The sequence below is a fragment of the Amblyraja radiata genome, chromosome 27 (genome assembly GCF_010909765.2).
Source record: "Amblyraja radiata isolate CabotCenter1 chromosome 27, sAmbRad1.1.pri, whole genome shotgun sequence".
Lineage (NCBI taxonomy): Eukaryota > Metazoa > Chordata > Chondrichthyes > Rajiformes > Rajidae > Amblyraja > Amblyraja radiata.
Genome location: NC_045982.1, coordinates 13,902,160 through 13,915,849, shown reverse-complemented (window position 1 = coordinate 13,915,849; position 13,690 = coordinate 13,902,160). Strand labels below are relative to the sequence as shown.

General features: G+C 43.7%; 1 protein-coding gene across 4 annotated transcripts in view; it reads left to right on the top strand.

Annotated features, from left to right (window-relative positions):
* The window catches only part of LOC116988463 (hippocalcin-like protein 1), a 116,391-nt gene that overhangs the window by 58,983 nt on the left and 43,718 nt on the right, over nt 1–13,690 (top strand). The window contains exon 3 of one of the 4 annotated variants that reach the window (XM_033045183.1): nt 8,045–8,113. The exons of the other annotated variants lie outside the window; for them this stretch is intronic. The gene's annotated coding sequence lies outside the window, so the exon portion shown is untranslated. The remainder of the gene's footprint in view (nt 1–8,044; nt 8,114–13,690) is intronic. 4 annotated transcript variants of the gene reach the window in all.

The following is a 13,690-nucleotide window of genomic DNA, read 5'->3' as shown; positions in this document are numbered from 1 at the left end:
ACCTCATGTGAGGTTCAAATGACAAATAAACGGTATTGCATTGTATTGTTTTAAGAATACCACGTGTGAAATGTCTTGTTTCAATGGGCAACAAGTCCCAAATTATTTGTGTAATGTTCTGGTCAGTGGTGGGGCCGTGAAGAAAATGGGCTTCGGTATAAAAATTTGAATCCAGACGTGACCAAATTGAGCTGGGTCTAACCCACCTGCACATACCTGACTGCAACAGGTTGAATGAGCCTGCGTGCCCCAGCTTGGAGGTGCAGAGTGAGGTACATCAAGAAGGCCTCAACTCGACTACCACTTAGTCTGAGACATCCAGCACAACCTTTGAGAGTACCAGACTTAATTAATTTACAAATTTTCATTCAACTTCCTTCCTTGCCTCAAACATTTGGTCACACAAAAACCACTCGGGTGCATAATTCTGGGGATGGGCTGTTAGACATGTGTGAGGAACTTATGACATGTGAGGATGTGGAGGATAAGATGTGGAGGATAAGAATACTGTATCCAAATATGATCAAACAGCATGGAAACGGGTCCTTTGGCCCCTCATCCATGCTGACCAAATGGCCCACTACCAATTTGCCTGCGTTGCCACATTCTGATGCAAGCAAGTGGAAACCATGGGGTTAACATTTTCAGATTGTCAGTTCATGGTTAGCTTTGCACAACTTTTATACTTTTGAAGTCAATAGAAGAAAGATTCCTGTAATATTCATGCATGTTTATAGTTTTGGATGCCTTCGGATGTTGTCAGCTGAAGGTCTGAGACTTCTGGTAATGCTTTAATCTATCATTTTTGGTTTCCTGTTGTTGAAAGCTTCCATCGTTGTTTAAACGTTTGATTAGTGATCTTCCTTTTTCTCGGAATGAAGTATGACAAGTGTGTGCCACAACATAAGTTGGTAGTTGTCAAGCTAGCTTTCAGTTGTAGGGATATCTTTGACTCGCGTCAGTTTTCTCTAAAGCGAGAGACATTGAACTGCCTTTGTCGTCAAATCTGTGTCGAGGCAATTCCCATATTATGGGGAAAGATAGACACAAACTGATGGAGTAACTGAGCAAGTCAGGCAGCATCCCTGGAGAAAAAGGATGGGTGATGTTTCAGGTCTCGCCCCCTTCTTCATACACTTTATGCTCAGTGAGGCAGGAGCAGGCAGGAACAATGGGTCTGCCAGGATAGTTCTTGTGGATTATTTTTTCTGAAGGGTCCCGACCCACAATGTCACCCATTCTTTTTTCCCAGGGATGCTGCCTGACCTGCTGAATGACTCCAGCACACGGTGCCGACAATCTTCTCCCTGAATACCAGGAAACTCTGCCTTCCTGTTCTTCCTATTCGGAGAAACTGGAAACAATGTCTCCTTAATTGACCAAAAGTTGCCTGTTCAGGGAGAGTTTCGTGCTCAAAGTAGTGGCAAATATAGGGATAAATTACTGCATTCCTGAAATTATGTTGCTATACCTTGTTTATCAAAAGAAGAACATCATAAACATAAAATCAGTTAGTATGTTTCTATCAAAATCTTGTTCGATTTTCGTTTGCCTTATTACGGAAGAACCCATCAATGTATAAATGTTCTGGCTTGTAAAGTTGTTTTATTAAAATTATCTATCTGATGCTCTTGGTACAGCTGCCCCATTGTATTTTCAGTTCATTATTTTTGTTATGCTCGGGTTAGATTGTGCTTCATTACAAGGTACAGTCTAGAGGACAATAGGAGGCACATTTTATTGCCACCTTTACCACAATTCTGTTTTCTAAGTAGATGGAGTCTTTCTCAGAAGCAAAATAGTTTGCACTATTGCTATTGAAGCTTCACTTTCAAAAACAATTTCCCTTTATCATGCATGAAGATGCACTTGGTGTTCATTAACAACTTGAAATGGCAGATAAAATGTGGTTGGTTATTCCTGAAATAATAATGCAAATTATTAAAAACTAATGGTTCTGGGAATTTCAGTCATGGGAGGGGGAGCTAAAATTGTTTTTGTTTATTAGTTTAGTTTAGTGAAACAGTGTGAAAACAGGCCCTTCGGCCCACTGTGCCCGCGCCGACCAGCGATCACCCCGTACTCTATCCTTCACACGCTAGGGTCAATTTACAATCTTTACCAAAGTCAATTAACCTACAAACCTGTACGCCTTTGGAATGTGGGAGGAAACCGGAGCACCCGGGGAAAACCCACGCGGTCACAGGGAGAACGTACAAACTCCGTACAGACAACACCCGTAGTCTGGATCGAACCTGGGTCTCTGGCATTGCAAGGTGGCAGCCCTATCACTGTGTGTGAGCCATTGGTGACACCCATTCCTGCCCATTCACTTTCACTGAGTGTGAGAAGTGACGACAAGTAGTGGCTGGTAGACAATGTTGGAAAAACTCAGCGGGTGAGGCAGCATCTATGAAGAGAAGGAATAGGCGATGTTTCGGGTGAAGACCCTTCTTCAGACGTATCAAGTAGTGGCCGATATCCTTGCACGTGTTGGGTGTTGAGATCTTGCGCTAATCGCTCTCCATAAAAGGCCTTACTTAAGGAGATGCCAAGCTAGTGAAAGGAATGCTGGTGGAGTGGGTGGGGGAGGGGAAAATAGGGGTGAGTACAGGAGGGGCACAGGGGAGAGTGGGGGCAAAAAGGGGAGGGAAGTAGGGAGCGGGAACACCTATGATCCAGACCCCTGGTCGGAAGCCGCAATCGTATGAAGGCCGTACCCTGCAATTTGTAGTGACACGTGCGAAGTAACACTTGCATATCTGACTAGCGTAACATCTGACTTGCGCAAGGGTCTGTAGGATGTAACCCTTAAGTCGGGGAGCAACTGTACATTCCTTTTCAGAGATCCATGCTGTGACATTGGTGGTGGCGGTGGTTCTGGCAGCTTTTGCTGAGTAGGATTAGCACCACAAACAAGTCGTCCAGCAATGGATGAGCAAGTGATGGCCATGGCCTCGATCTCATTCAAAGATGCCCAAACAGCATTTTAATGATTATCCCAGTAATCATAAATTGGAATAGTTTAATTTGATACACCTCTCTGCGTCATATATAAGGTGACATTTTCCTTGTAGCCACTAGCAAGAGGCATAAAAATATTAGAGTTATTGAGCAGATGCATATTTCTAACTTACTTGGGAACTTAATCCAATGTCTCTGCCCTTTCACTTAAATCAGTAATAATAAGAAATCCTCACATGAATGAGTTGATGACATCTCCAATCATGTCAGAAAGCATTCACAATTTAGAAAATGTATTTTGAGTTATTGGTCAGTTGATCACATAAGCTGGTGCCTTGGGAGAAGTCTCCAAACTGAACATTGATTTTATGATTGCTCTTGAGAGAGTCATGGTGCCATCATATATAGATGGCAAACAGCATGCCAACACTGGACATTGGAAGTAGAAATTGGAAACGCTAAACTAATTAGCGTTATTTGAGTTTAGAGATGCAGCACGGAAACGGGCCCTTCGGCCCACCAAGTCCGCACTGACCAGGGATCCCCACACATTAACACTATCCTACACACACTAGGGACAATTTACATTTATACCAAGTCAATTAACCTACAAGCCCGGATGTCGTTGAAGTGTGGGAGAAAACCAAAGATCTCGAAGAAAACCCATGCAGGTCATGGGGAGAACGTATAAACGCCGTACAGATAGCACCTGTGGTCAGGATCAAACCCAGGTCTCTGGCGCTGTAAGGCAGTCACTCTACTGCTGAGCCACCATGCCACGTTAGTACAAATAGCAAAGGATAACCTGCCACACTTTGTCTTTACTCTCTCCCCTTCCCCCCCCTCCCCCCCACCACCACCACCACAGTTTGTCTGAAGAAGGGTCCCATCCCGAAACGTCACCTGTCCATGTTCTCCAGAGATGTTGCCAGACCTGGTCTGCAGCACTTTCTGTCCTTGTGTGTAAATCACTACCTGCAGTCCCTTGTTTCTAGCAAAGGACCTGGCAGGCTTTTCAAATTTGTTCTGATGCAATGTTGAAGGCATCCCGATGATGAATAAGAGAGGCAGCAGTTTTAGCACAGATGCGCAGGTAGAATAAGATGCTGAGAATAAACACGATTTCTAGCACCACTGCATGTGGTGAGCTGCTGAACCTGTTGGGGGAGGGTTGTGAAAGTGCAGTAATGGCGCATAAATATCCTTTAAGTGTGATGTGCGGATTGGTTTGGGTATTTGGGGTGTCGGCAGTGCGCAACTCCGATATCTCCCACTTTACTGTCACCTACAATCTTGATAATCATGCCTTCAACATCTCATTCAAATTGTCGATATAAACCAAAAAGCAATGGGCCCAGTGCCAATCACTGAGACACACCACTCATCACTGGCCTCCAGTCTAAAATACACCCTCCCCCCATACTACCCTCTGCTTCCTTCCATGAAGTTAATTCTTCTATGTGCCTGACCTGCTGAGTTACTCCAGCATTTTGTGTCTATCTTCAGTGTAAACCAGCATCTGGTTCCTTCCTACACTCCAGGGATGCTGTCTGACCCACTGTGTTACACCAGCAGTTTGCGTCTATCTTCTATATACAGTTGGCTAGCTTCACCTGGTTCCCATGCGATCTAACCTTCCACAGCAGCCTATCCTATGCAACCTTATCAAAGGCCTTGCATAAGTCCATATAGAGAGTGCCTATGCCCTTGCCCTTGTCAACCTGTTTGATTACCTCTTCACAAAACTCAATCAAATTCATAGGATGCAACAAGGAACTGCAAATGCTGGTTTAACAAAGAGAGGCACATGTTCTCTAGACCCGCTGAGTTACTCCAGTATTTTCTGTCATAAGACATGGTCTCCCATGTACAAAAGAAATGGCAATCTTGGAATGAGGTGGGCTTCATACCGCACCTCTGGATTAGAACCCGTGCCAGAAAAGTCCCATGTTTATTGTTTAACTGCACACTAGCCTGCACCCCACAAGCCTTTAGCACACAATGTCTTCCCCAATAACCTGTCCAACCTTGCCTGTTCTGTCCACCAATGATCCAAGGCTCTTCCTGACCCCAAACATATTTTTATACCCAATCCTCATCATCACTGCCCCCGGATCTTTCAATATTCTACCCAAAGTCCCAACATGTCTAATGTCAAACTCCCAGCCCCAAACAATAACTGGACAACAGGAATCAGAATGGTTTGGTCTTGTGACACTTTAATGCTCTCCCACTCTGATATCCACTATCAACCAAGGTTGCTCAAATATAAACTCGACTGCACTGTGGGGAAAAAAGCATTCAACCCAAACTTTTCTTATTGGAAGGATATATTGTATTGTTTCTGCTCTGAATAATAATGCTTGTTGGACTGTGAACTGCATCCAGCAATCATAATGTCACTGACATTTACTGCATCAGAACCAATAAAAAATTGTGAGTATACATTCATTTAAGGACAGCAGAATCTATTACTCCAGGAAAATGGTTCTGCTGTTTTCTCTTCTCCCTGCTGCTTCCCTGCATGGTTTTATCCTTGGGTTTAACTCTAAGAATCCACCTTGGCTACACTCCATGCAGAAATGACTGTGCTCATCTTGAAAATGGTGCACATATGAACAGAGCGATGGTTTAATGTTTCCTGTGAAGGTGAACTCCATAAACAAGCTATAATTTGTTAATGCATTCATGGGGGATTTTTGTTGTTAATACAGCCTTGAAACCGGCAAATTTTGAGCATGGAGATTGAGTGGTAAATAGGTTCTTAAAAAATTGCTTTTTTTTTAAACACATCAACCACTTTGTCCCACTTAGCAACCTGGAATATCACACAAAGCTCAAGCCTTACAACGGGTACTTTGGACCTTTAGAGATCGACAAATGCTGGACTAAAGGGCTTGTCCCACTTCTACGTCATTTGTGCGTCTCGCAGGTGGCGTGCGATGATTTTGTGAATCCCAAAATCCTGGGTGCGACAGCGTACCACGGCCTATGTCGCCACGCACCATGCGCGCGTAATGCTCGCCATGCGTGCATCACGTGCACGTCACGAAGATGTTGCGTATATGACGCGCAAATGACGCCCAAGTTGGACAGGCCCTTAACTCAGCGGGACAGGCAGCATCTCTGGAGAGAAGGAATGGGTGACGCTTCAGGTCGAGACCCTTCTTCAGACTGACGTCAGGAGAGCAGGAGATACATAGATAAGAAAGTGTGAAAACATGACAAAGGGGATGGTGATTAAGGAAAATGTAGAATAGATCATTGTTTGCTGTGAGAAAACATCAAAGCTAACAGATCAAATGTAGTCAAAGACAGTCAGACTGGTCGGAGAACTGGGAAGGGGAAGGGGGAGGGATGACGAGAAAGGGCAAGCAAGGGTTACTTGAAGTTAGAGAAGTCAATGTTCATACTGCTGGGATGTAAGCTGTCCAAGAGAAATAGGTGCTGTTCCTCCAATTTGCACTGGGCCTCACTCTGACAATGGAGGAGGCCCAGGACAGAAAGGTCAGTGTGGGAATGGAAAGGGGAGTTAAGGTGTTTAGCAACCGGGAGATCGGGTAGGTTTAGGCTGACTGAGTGGAGGTGTTCAGCGAAACGATTGCCGAGCCTGCGCTTGGTCTCGTCGATATATAGGAGTCCAAACCTGGAACAGCGGATACAGTAGACTTTAGAGATACAGTGCGGAAACCGACCCTTTGGCCCACTGACTCCGCGTCGACCAGCGATCACGCCCATGCACTAACACCAGTGTACATTATAACATACCAGCAATTTATAATGTACAGAAGCCAATTAACCTACAAACCTGCACCTGGAAGTAGCATAGCAAATCCCATGAAAATATCTTTGCTGTACGATTTAAAACATAAGCAGATTTATGACTTTAAAAAAAATTTACATGCAGTACAATTTTCTGATGTGTTTAATAAACCATGAGCTCGAATATAAAAATGGATTCCTTTGAGGATTGCATTAATTATAATGGCCTAATTAGAGTCAGATGGATTGCCACACTGATCATGCCACCTATGCTGTCTGTTGGCTAGCTCTAATGTAGCAACAGAATTTTAGTCTCGATGCCTGTCGAGTTCTATTATCCAAACAACTGAAAATTTAATTAGCAGCGTTAAATTTATTCTAAGAATCAAGAATTTATAAATGTTTTTCAAAGAGAAGGTGCGAAGAAAAAGTCTTAACTCCCCATTTAACTCCTTATTCAAATCCACCAGCAATTAGTTTAGTTTAGCGATACAGTGTGGAAACCGGCCATTCTGCTCACTGAGTCAGCGCTGACCAGCGATCACCGTACACTAGCTCTATGCTACACACCAGGGATAATTTACAATCTATACCATAGCCAATTAACCTACAAACCTGTACGTCTTTAGAGTGTTTGAGGAAACCGGAATATCCGGGGCAAACCCTCACGGTTATCGGGAGAACATACAAACTCCCCACAGACAGCACCTGTGGTCAGGATCAAACCCCGCCCACTGGCGCTGCAAGGCAGCAACTCGACTGCTGTGCCACCGTGTCACCCCATCTATAAATTGGAATAGATTTGTTCAATGCAACTCCACATGTTTTAAGGATTATTATTAATAGTGCGACCCTCCACGGGTGCTCTTGAATGATTTAATTCCTCATAAATTCCAAAATTGTTCACTGAAGGTGGCAAGCTGACAATTGCCATGCCGTTGGCTTTAGATCAGGATCGTGTGTTATCTTTTAATTCTCCGATGAGTCGTGTTTTCAATGTTCAGCACTCCCCCGCCTCTGCTTTCTCCCGGCCTCATTAATTATGCCACCTTCTGATGAGGTCCACTTGGTGCCTCATGAATATGGAAAGCAGGCGTCCGTGAGAGAGCATGAAATTTAAAGTATCAGCATTGAAATTGTCTCTGGTTTTGCGAAGCTCATTGCAATACATTTGACCTTCAGTGAATTAATCCCTTTATTCTAATGGTCAAAATATCAGAACTTTTAAATCAGATTAAAAATTGAAGCCTAATTCTGATTTAAAGATTAATAACATTTCTCTCTTGTCTGATGATGCCGTGGAATTTTCTGTTTATAGATCTCAGATTCCTCGCATCCATCCAAGTGCTCCTGTATGTGGCTGGACAAGTGGCTCTGCCTTCCCACGGTATCTAAACACATCAAAGGACTCTTTCTAATTATTGCCTTGTAAAAATCGAACGTGAATTGGTAGATTTACAGAGGCCAGTTAACCTACGATGGCGCAGTGGTAGTTGCTGCCTTACAGCGGCAGGGATCCGGGTTCGATCCTGACTACGGGTGCTGTTTCTGCGGAGTTTGTACGTTCTCCCCGTGACCTGCTTGAGTTTTCTCCGGGAGCTCTGGTTTCCTCCCACCCCCAAAGACGTACAGGTTTGTGGGCTAATTATCTTGGTATAATCGTAAATTGCCCCTAGTGTGTGGGACAGTCTTAGTGTGCCAGGATCGCTGGTCGGCACGGACTCAGTTGGCCAAAGCCTATCTCCACGCTGTATCTCTAAACTAAACCATTCTAATACAGCAACTTCATGTGAAATAAAACATTAAAAAGAAAAAAATATGTCAGTCCAGTCCTTTACTGCTCATTCCTTCACGGACAAGGTTATGCCATAATAACACTGGTTGAGAATTTCTTGTAGATTCAATGTTCGCTTTTTCAATACAGTCTGATGTCCAATTCATTAATGCGACTTGGTCACTGAGGAGATTTTTTTTATTGCGCTTCCTCCATTTTGATCTCCTGTGTATGCTTTTCTGATTGAGTGACATGTTTGGCCCTGTACTTTTCTTCACTCCCCTACTCAAAGCTTCAAGGCAGCAGAATGAACCAGATTATTGACATGCAGCCAGTAGTGACATATTGACATAGGCAGTGATGAGTCACGGTGGGTGGTAAATAAGTTTGAGTTTGTAAAAGGCACATTTCAGGGCAGCACAGAGGCAGAACTGGTAGAACTGTTTTCTCACGGCGCCAGAGACCTGGCTTAGATTCTGACCTCAGGTGCTGTCTGTGTGGAGTTTGCACGTTTTCCCTGTGACTGCGTGGGTTTTCTTCGAGCACTCTGGTTTCCTTCCACATCCCAAACATGTACAGGTTTGTACGTTAATTGGCCTCTGTAAATTGCCCCTCGTGTGTAGGGAGTGGATGAGAAAGTTGAATAACATAGAACGAAGGCAAATAGGTGATCAATGGTTGGTGTGGACTCAATGGGCCGAAGGACCCGTTTCCATCTCTGTTTCTAAACCATCTCTAAAATATCAAGGAAATTCTCCACAAATGTGGTGTGCTTCCAAAGAGGATAAATCATAGTGATACAGCATGGAAACAGGCCCAACTTGCCCATGCCAACCAAGATTCCTCCATCTACACGAGTCCCAACTGCCCGCGTTTGGCCCATATCCCTCTAAATCTTTCTTGTCCATGTACCTGTCCAAATGTCTTTTGATTGTTGTAAACAACTGAAAAAAAGAATCCTTGGAATTATGATCAAATGCAGTGGTAAGTGATCACATGTGCAGAGGTTCCTTTCACTTTCAGCCAAATGTCCTTTTCTAACCTTAATGTGATTCTGCCATCTATATTTTATTTAAGGTACTGAAAATTATTGCAGTACCAAAGTTTGCCCAAATCCAGTATTGAAATTGTCTGGTTAAAATTGCGAGCTTTGATTTTTCATCGCACATTTTCGCAATTTGTGAAGTCATCAGCCAGGAATACTGTAACTGGACTGTCATGGTTTATATCTCATGAAGAGTTTTTGGATGCTATGATCTGGTTAAGTCGAGTCAATGGGCCTTATTGAACAGACTGCTGCGATTCGTCTGGTTAATTGGTATAGTCCTTTTGAATTGGCCCTGGTTTCCCTTACAGCAGAAAATCCCACTGATTTTATTTTTCCAGTGGATGCCAACCATTTCAGAAAAGGAACATAGAGCACAAAATTGTAAAAGCCCAAAGGGCTTTGGTGTCCACAAACTGTGGCAGACAGCTGAGAATTTGCAAGTGAATAACTCTGTATTTACTTTTCCCACAACACAAAATAATAAAGGAATTTCTGATTGCAGGCAAAAACGATCAAGCTCTTTGATCATTTCTGACCTTCTAGTGACAATTGTTGCTGAGGCATCCGAAGATAGAAATTTTTTTTTTTTTTTCAAAATTCAACATTATTCAGAATAATTTGGAGGAACATGGACCAAATGCTGGCAGGTGGGACCAGTGTAGCTGGGACATGCTTGCCAATGTGGGCAAGTTGGGCCAAAGGGCCTGTTTCCACACTTTGTATCACTCTGACTCGAATAAAACATATATACAAACCGAGAACAGTGCAAAAACTCTTCACATATTCTCATTGTCAATATATTCTAAAGGGTCATTCTCAAGATAGACACAAAGTGCTGGAGCAACTCAGCGGGTCAGGCAGCTTCTCTGGAGAAAAGGAACAGATGACGTTTTGGGTCGGAACCCTTCTTCAGACTGTCACATACTCAGTAGTGTTAACACCTATCTTTAAACAAAACACCCTTGCCACTTATGGGGTGATAACCCTTCCCTCGTCCCCACCCGACGCAGCCCCTCAATGATCAGCAGTGGAAGGACCCTAGATGTGGTTCATCCCCACAGAGCGTTGGCGTTTGCTGCATCAAATTTTTGTGTATCCGTCAGCATGTACTCCGAACGAGCCGGTCGGCAAAATTCCCTGACGGGCATCTCACTGTCCCAGGAGACCAACAAGTAGAGATGATGAAGTTTTGATATTAATATTTCACAGTGGCGGGTGGGGCCAGTGACCACTCGATCTCTCAACTATGTTCAACCATTCAGTTAGATCATTTATTCATTTACTCCTGAATGGATACAGCATTGTTTTATCTGCTTTTGCTGTAGTCTTCAGCTGGTAGACATTGGTATCTACCCTACTGAGATATTTGTGATGAAACATCACCCCTCCATCACTCTGTAATGTCTCAGGTCAGGACCCTTTTGTATCAGGAAAGAACTGCAGATGCTGGTTTAAATCGAAGGTAGACACAAAATGCTGGAGTAACTCAGCGGGGCAGGCAGCATCTCTGGAGAGAAGGAATGGGTGACGTTTCGGGTCGAGACTCTTCTTCAGACTGATGTCGGGAGTGGATGGGAGAGAGATAGAATGTAGTCGGAGACAGTAAGACTGGTGGGAGAACTGGGAACTTCGCATCTCCACCCCTTTCTGTTTTCCGCAGAAACCTTTCCCTCCGCAACTCCCTGGTCAACTCGTCCCTTCCCACCCCTCCCCAGGTACATTCCCCTGCAACCGCAGGAGATGCAACACTTGTCCCTTTACCTCCCACCTCGTCTCCATCCAAGGACCCCAACATACCTTTCAGGTGAGGCAGAGTTCACTTGCACCTCCTCCAACCTCATCTACTGTATCCGCTGTTCCATGTGTCAACTCCTGTACATCGGTGAGACAGAGCGGAGGCTCGATGATCGTTTCGCCGAACACCTCCGCTCAGTTTGCCTTAAAACCTCCCTGATCTCCCAGTTGCTCAGCACTTTAACTCCCCCTCCCATTCCCAATCTGACCTTTCTGCCCTGGGCTACCTCCATTGTCAGAGTGAGGCCCAGCGCAAATTGGAGGAACAGCACCTCATATTATGCTTGGGAAGCTTATACCCCAGCAGTATGAACATTGACTTCACTAACTTCAAATAGCCCTTACTTTCCCTTTCTCTCCATCCCCTCCCACTTCCCAGTTTTCCCACCAGTCTTACGGTCTCCAACTACAGTCTATCTCTGTCCCGCCCACCCCCCTGACATCAGTCTGAAGAAGGGGTGGAAGATTGCGACCTTCACGTGGTCCACCCTGTTTCAATGAATGCAATCAACCTGGCGTGCACAATCAAATAAGATCAAATAGAACAAGTTGTCCTACAACTTTAGGTTGTGCACGCCATACGCAAGAAGAAGAAGAATCTGAAGAAGGGTCGCGACCTGAAACATCACCCATTCCTTCTCTCCAGAGATGCTGGCTGACCCGCTGAGTTACTCCAGCATTTTGTGTCTACCCTTTTGTATCAGTCTGAAGAAGGGTCTCAACCTGAATTGTCACCTATCCATGTTCTCCAGAGATGCTGCCAGATCCACTCAATTATGCCAGCACTATATGTCTTTTTTTAGAGAATTCCTCCTCAAATAATTGTACAAGGTTCCTCTACTGATATGGTAAGGAGAGCTATTAAGCATTACCAGTTTCACTCATAAATTAATTGCTCTGAAATTCTCCATCACAATGAAAGGTATCATCTATTCGACAGCCGTGAGGGATGAACCAGGATAACAGGCTAATGGAATTGCCTTTTACCAGGATAACAGGCTAATTGTACCTTTCTAAAAACTGCTGATTTGGGGTCTGTTCTGCAGAGGTGCATTTTTCAGGTTAATTAATTGCTGCAGTTAAACAAATGTTTCTGATTAGTCCGGTCAACTCAGATCATTTAAATTTTTTAATTGGAATATTCAATTCCCGCAGTTTTAAATAACTTTTCCTTTGAGCTCTTTTTAGATTGCATTAACCACTGGTCTCGAATTATGTATATTTGGTCTATTTGTCAAAATGCATAGCCAATGTGAACTTGCTTCACATTAGATCCTTGATGCATCTACATAGAAACATAGAAACATAGAAAATAGGTGCAGGAGTAGGCCATTCGGCCCTTCGAGCCTGCACCGCCATTCGATATGATCATGGCTGATCATCCAACTCAGTATCCCATCCCTGCCTTCTCTCCATACCCCCTGATCCCTTTAGCCACAAGGGCCACATCTAACTCCCTCTTAAATATAGCCAATGAACTGGCCTCAACTACCTTCTGTGGCAGAGAACTCTAAATGGAGAGACTCATCTTTAGCCACATATATTGGATATATGTATGTGTGTGTGTACATGTATGTATATGTATATGTATGTATGTATGTATGTATATGTATGTAGATATGGAGAAATATATATTGGAATAACTATTAGCTGTGAGGCCTGGCTATAGAAATTTCACTCTAAGAGCAATGGGCAATAACCATTTTGAAGAACTCCAAATTTTAATGGACTGAATACTACGATTGGCTCAAATATTAAGTTTCCATCTCTTGAGCAAAGGTTTAAATCCTGCTAATGTTAATGGGGTCATCCTCTTGAAAATTAATTTAGAATGGCCGACTCTTAGCTCATGCGGGAGGAGACACGAAATGCTGGAGTCGTTCTGCAGATCAGGCAGCATCTCTGGGGAACATAGGCAATTAACGTTTAGGGTCGGGACCCTTCAGTCCTCGGGGGGGGGGTTATTAAGCAGTTAGCTAAAATTGGAGAATTGAACATTCATACCATTTGGTTGTAAGCTACCCAAGCGGAAGATTAAGTGTTCTTCAGTTTGCATGTAGCCTCATTCTCTACAACACCAACACAATCAAATCACAATCTATATTTCTCATGCAATGCAATCAGGCTCTTGTATTAAAATAAGCACAAACTGGAATTACAGTGATGAATCGATTGGAAATAATGATAGAGTTTTTGCATAATGGAGGGTTTTAAAAATGCTCAGTCAAATTGATTTATTTTCCAATTTGGAGAAATATTGTAAGTATTCTGCCCAGCAGCGTGATGTAATGGAATTGTCTCCCCTCTCACAGTTGTGACTTGACCTTTCTCAAGTTTTCAGCTTTGCA